This window comes from Nematolebias whitei, chromosome 2 (genome assembly GCF_014905685.2).
Source record: "Nematolebias whitei isolate Nwh7 chromosome 2, NemWhi1, whole genome shotgun sequence".
Taxonomy (NCBI): Eukaryota; Metazoa; Chordata; class Actinopteri; order Cyprinodontiformes; family Rivulidae; genus Nematolebias; species Nematolebias whitei.
The window spans coordinates 43,151,515-43,158,062 of NC_056499.1; positions in this window are offsets into that span (position 1 = coordinate 43,151,515).

The window sequence follows — 6,548 nt, forward strand, 5'->3', positions numbered from 1 at the left end:
ATTAGTTGTAGATACTTATAATGCAGTGATAAAGTAAAACATTATATCCTAAAAAAATTGGCTCACTATTTGGCAAGAAACATCAGTTTTATCTCTCTTGTCACCCTTAATTAATGCATAATAAGCAGTTGTCAATGATGTATAAGGTGAATTTATAACATATCTATAAACTATGATTTAACCATAGCTTTATTGTAAAGTGGTGACAATATTTTTTTTACTATTTGTAGTGGTAGTAATGATCTAAAAGAGTGAACATAATACAAACACTGTACACATGATATTTAAAAAGATATTAATAAAATAAAAATAATGGGAGTCCAATCTGCAGTATTCATGAAAAACAACTTTGCGTTTTGCTCAGAAATATTTTGATCTCTGTCAAATTACAGAGGAGCAGCACCAATGCTCAAGAGAACTAAACTACAAACTGCTCCCAACTAAAAGGAGAGGGGAGGATTTTATGATCCAGCCTCCAGGTAGCTGTTACAGACATGATGTAACAGAGCCGTTCATGAGCTGTTCTCATAGCATCTGTATAAAATGATCATTTTTCTTGGAAATGCAATTAGCTGCAGCCAAAACAAAAACAACTCATGCACACAGAAATAAATCCCCCACACAGGTGATACAAGAACTCTCCTGTTGGATGCCAGAACCACAACACGTCTATATAAAGGTAGAAATTCCAGGAAATAAGCAGGAATAAAAGTGGGTGTCAAGTTGACACCTACCATGGCATCACCGGTGGATTATGTGTTTTACGAACTGCTTTTCATATTGAACAATCACTGAGAGGATCACCTCAGGAGCGTTGAGTTCATCTGTCAGTAGATGTAACGAATACATAAACTTGAGGGTAGGCTTGAATCAAATGACTCTTTTTAGACCTTTTAATGTCAGTTTCCTCTATTACTGCTACAGGGCCTCTTTCGGAACACACCCACTTTACTGGGAAATTTACAATGTAGCCTGCATACCACAGAGCAAAAAAAGGCAAATTCCATGAAAATTGTTACTAAGAACGAGCGTGTGTATACAGATCTGAACCTAAGGGTTTAGTGTACTGTTTCAGGTAACTGAAGTGGAAAAACCCTGACATTAATGAATAAACCCATACAAGGTTGTCCAGTTCAAATTTGAATCCCGTTTCCATAATCCTGTTTCTTTATCAAAGTTTGACCAGTTATTTAAACCATTTGCACCAAATAATACAAATAAAAATGGCTGTCATTGTGTAGGAAGCTGCACGGTGAGGAACAAGTGTCTGTCTACAAGAGGGCTGTCACTGTGCACTAAAGACTGAATAAATCATAAATGTTTAATGATTAACAGATGGAGCGACGGTGTCCTTGTCATTGTTGAACATGGGATTGGGCGCTATTTTAAACCTGAATATATGTGAAACAAATATTAACTGAAGTGCTACAAGTTTTCACTTCCAGCCTCACAAGATGTTAACGGGAAAACCTTCGATTTGTTATAGTGCAGACAGGAACAAGTCCAATCAAGTCAGTTTTATTTGCAAAGCGCATTTAAAACAGCAGCTGCCACCAAAGTGCTTAACCAAAAGATCAAGGCAATAATTAAAGAAAAATATATTAAGATGTAATTAAAAGCATCAAAAAATAAAAACAATGAGAAACAATGAAATATTAAATCATATCACACTGTGTTAAACGTCAGTGAGAACAGATGTGTTTTCAAAAGAGATTTAAAAACAGGAAGTGAAGTGGTCTGTCTAATGTTGATGGTCAGATTGTTCCAGCGTTTAGGGTCAATGACAGAAAAAGCCCGATCTCCTCTGAGCTTCAGCCAAAAGCAGCTGGTCAGATGATCTCAGCACCCGAGAAGGAACATATGGTTGAAGCAGGTCAGAGAGATAAGAGGGTGCAAGGTTATTAATGCACTTACATGTCAACAGGAGAGTTTTAAAATCTATTCTGATATGCACAAGGAGCCAGTGAAGGGAGGTACAAAATGGGTGAAATATGATCAAACCTACAAGTTCCTGTTAAGAGATGAGCTGCAGCATTTTGGACGAGCTGGATACGTGAAAGGGAGACCTGAGTGACCCCAACATGAAGAGCATTTTATTAATCAAGTCAGGTCATAATAAAGGCATGGACTGTTTTTTTAAGGTCAGAGCTGCTCAACACTGACTTAAGCTTAATCTGTTCAGCCGGTCAAAGCAGATGGCCGCTTGTCCTGTGCCTGGTTCTGCCGGAGGTTTCTTCCTTTTAAAGGGGAGTTTTTCATTTCCACTGTTGCCACTGTGCTTGCTCAGGATGGGAGACTGCAACGAAGCCAAGATTCAACTTGTCTGCTGGATTCTTTAGATAGAGTTAGGGCTAAACACAATGACTTCAGTTTTCAACAAAGAACATTAAAGATTTAATATTATGTTAAATATTATGTTAAAATGCTATGTTGGGGAGTGGTGGCGCAGAGGTTAGAGAAGATGGGCCTATGATCGGAAAGCCACAGGTTCAACTCCCGGTACCGTCAACATCAAACTGTGGGTGGAAAAGGTGAAGCACCCACACCTGCCTCCACCCTCATTCGCCCCACTCTGGGCCCCTGAGCAAGGCCCTTAACCCCCACCATCTGCTCCCTAAACAGGTTTCTCTTGAACATGAATTACCGTGGCTCAATGAGACTACCTGTATAAATAAAAGGTAAATTAAAATTAAATAAATAAACAGTTTTCTGACAAACACTTTTACTGACAAAAGCCATAATAATGTATATTCTGATGAGTACCTGCACCAGCTGACTGCCAGCAGGTTTGTTGGTGTGAAACTAAACTAGAGTCTAATTATCTGCAGCCAGAGGCTTAAGATCCAACTTTTTTTTTTTGCCCTTAAAATATCCAAACTTTACAAAGAAATGTCACCTTATTTTTAATATTGGCATCTTTTTTAACAAAAGTTGTAATTTGCAGTCTACATTCAATCAAAAATATTGTTTCAATGACCCTGTAAACAGTTTCTATGAAGAACCTTAATTAAAAAAAAATAAAAAAAATTATTATATTTCACTGTATTTATAGGGGAGTGGTGGGACAGAGGTTAAAGAAGATGGGCCTCTGATCGGAAAGTCGCAAGTTCAAATCCTCGGACTGACAACATCAAAATGTGGGTGGAAAAGGTGAAACACCCACACCTGCCTCCATCTTCATTTGCCCAACACTGGGCCCCTGATCAAGACCCTTAACCCCCACCATCTGCTCCCTAAACAGGTCTCTCTTGAAAATGAGTTCGCGTGACTCAAGACACTACCTGGATAAATAAAGGGTAAATAAATAAAAAAAATAGCTGTAAAAATTTTGAAAAAAGTGTTCTTACATTTTTTTTCAGCGCACACTCTTTTTAAAAATCTGTATTTTTACAGAATGTAAACTTCCTTTACAGAAAGGGGGAATTTATGAAGGAAAAATAAATATAAATTCTGCCACTTCAAACAATTGTAGTTAAAATGTTGTTACTTTAAACACAGAACATGTTCTCTGTTGTTGTTGAAGACAATGTTCACACACTAGAAGATTATTGTTTAAAACATTTATAGTAACTCCTTTCTTCAATGGTTGAAGAGGAATTGTACTGGAGCCTAACACCACCACCCCTCCCACGAACCTTCTTTTTATGGGGACCTGGCTTTGGTCCCCATAAAAAGCAGTTGGTACCCACAATGCATGCTTTTTTTGTAAAATTGGTCCCTACAAGGTAATCTGAAACAAAACCGTATTTCTTGCCAAAGCCAGACAATACGTAACCCTACCCATTAGCAGCACGTCCCTGACCCTACAGCAGTATCTCAAGTCACAGCCTACGTTCATCTGTGCTGCTTGCAAGTCTGTAATTAAAGTTGTCATCACTCCCACCTTTGCTCGTTTTGTTCACTTGATGGCACATGCCCCATGTTTAAGGTTTAATCAGCCTAAGTAGACTTCTGAAATAAAAAGACAAATGTGCATTTATTTATTCATTTATTTGTTTTATATTTATACTCAAGACTGGTTGAAGTCCCCAACAATTTAGGTGGGATTGAGACAGGCTTGAGAAATGACTCAAAATTTTGAGAGGAAATCTGTTGCACAATTTCTTGGAAGTTGTTCAAACATCAGTAACAGGAATGTGTGCCTCTTCAACTCATGAGGAAATGGAGAACACTGCAAGACATGACTGCCTATGCCCAGCAAGATACCCTGCTGCCTTAACTCTAACCTTAACTCAATTTGCATCTTAGCCAGAAACATAACCCATAAAAATAAATGTCTACTACATTTTTCAGACTATAAGATGCACCGGGTTATAAAATGCATTAAGCAAAACAAAACAGTCAGATAAGTCAAACTTGATTCAACTCATTCACAACAACAACATAAAATTGGTTTGAGGTCAGTAAGCACAACCATAATTCATACATAAGGCTCACTGTCAATTTTTGAGAAAATTAAAGGATTTTAAGTGCACCTTATAATCCAAAAAATACGATAAATTACATTTTACACAACTGGGACCAGGCTTAGGTCCCCATAAGGACAATTGGACCCAGTAAGACGTGATAATACTATAAAAGCTTCTTAAGGCATACCAAAAATCATGCACACACACACAGCTTTGTATTTTTATCATTGTTACAACACTGTATTCACTTTCTTTCATTATGGTAGTTTTACCCTGACCATCAACCTAACCATTAGCAGCACATGCCTAAATGACACTATTGCAAAAGAAAAAGTCATTCCATCATGTTAGGATAGACTTTGGTCCTTATAAAGAACTACTGGTACTGGTCTTGACAAGATATGAGATTACAACAGAAAATATTTTAAAAGAATAAAAGTACACACACATTCATAGCCATTTGTATTTATTCCAACTGACAATTTGTATGTTGCCTTTTTGTCCACATTCACTTTCAAAATATACTCTTAGTAAAAGGAAGAAAAAACACTGAGAAAACTGGAGGATAGTTGTCAAAGAAAAAGGAAAGAATATACTGTTTGAATGCATCAGTCTTGCAGGTCCAAGTCATCTAGTCTAAAATTAGGTCAACAAAGCCTGAGCTAAACCACATGGTATATTACATTACATCATTATTAATTTAACTTAAACCAAGCCTAAAGAGGTGTTGGACAACTGTAATGCTTAATTATGAACTAGGAGGATAGGTCACAGGTGCTGCTCTTGAAACATGTTGAAAAATGAATTACCGTGAACTGCTTCTGCATATAAAATAATAAAACTCAAGGAAATGACATGGTTATAACAAATGTCAACAATCAACAGTTAACAGAAACACTGGCAGTATCCTTCCAATCAAGACATTATCCAAACCAGAATAGAAAAAATTAAAACCAGTTTAACAAATTTAGGTTCTGCTAATTTTAAAGAAAACCATACTTGGAACTATTTTGACTGCTGCGACCAGTTTTATGTCATTTCCAAATAAACTAAATAAAATTGTGTAATATGTGCCTGCAACTGGCCAAGATGGCCACGCTTTCTGGACCTGCAGCTTCACAGGCTGCTGGTGCGATCCCAGTCTTTATTTAGTTTTGAAATTGACTCCGTGCCTGACTCTGTACGATCTATGCGTGTGAATTATAGCCAAACTTAACTGATGAGAATAAGAGCGAATTTGCCACGAACTATAGCAGCGATCGGCAACAAACTAAAAAACTACGCTTGGCAGAATGACGATCTTAAAGTCATCTACCTGGAAGCTGCAGCAGAGGCACTCCAATGGACAGAGGAGGAAGCGCTGCTCCCGGCTTAAGAAGTGAGGTCGCCAGGCAGGGGTTCTGGTAAGGCTATGTGCTAATGCTAAAGCTGGCAAACTCCCAAAACTCCCGATACCCTCTCTTTTTCTGTCGAATGTCGCTCGTTGGACAACAAGATGGATTTGCTTCATCTGAGAGTGGGCTCCTCAGAGGAGATGAGAAAATGTGCGGTGGTTGGCAACAAAGGGAGAAACTGGAGACCCCATAGCACATCCATGTTTCTGCTGCAGAACCTGTACATGAAGGAGGTAGAAAAGAGAGCCTTGACGTCCTTTTCAGGGACACCACCAAGTCATTGGTTCAGGTATGTTGACGACACCTGGGTTAAAAGTAAATCTCAGGAAGTCCAACATTTCACTGATCACATCAGCTCTATGGATAAATATATCAAGTTCACATGAGAAGATGTAAAAAATGGCAGGTTGGCTTTCTTGGACTGTGAGGTCTCAGTTTCTGATAGAGGACATTTGCAAACCAAGGTGTACCGCAAACCCACCCACACAGACCAGTATTTGCAGTTTGACTCCCATCACTCTTTGGAGCACAAGTTAGGAGTCATCAGGACTCTGTATCACAGAGTAGACAGCGTCCCCACTAGCTCAGGAGCCATGTAGAAGGAGAAATCCCACACAAGACAGGCTCTAGAGCAATGTGGATATCCTAACTGGGCCTTCCTAAAAGCAGAGAAGAAACCCAAACAGGACTCCAGTCAGCCAACAGGTGAAAAGGAGGAACCCAGACCCAGACCAGTGGTCATTCC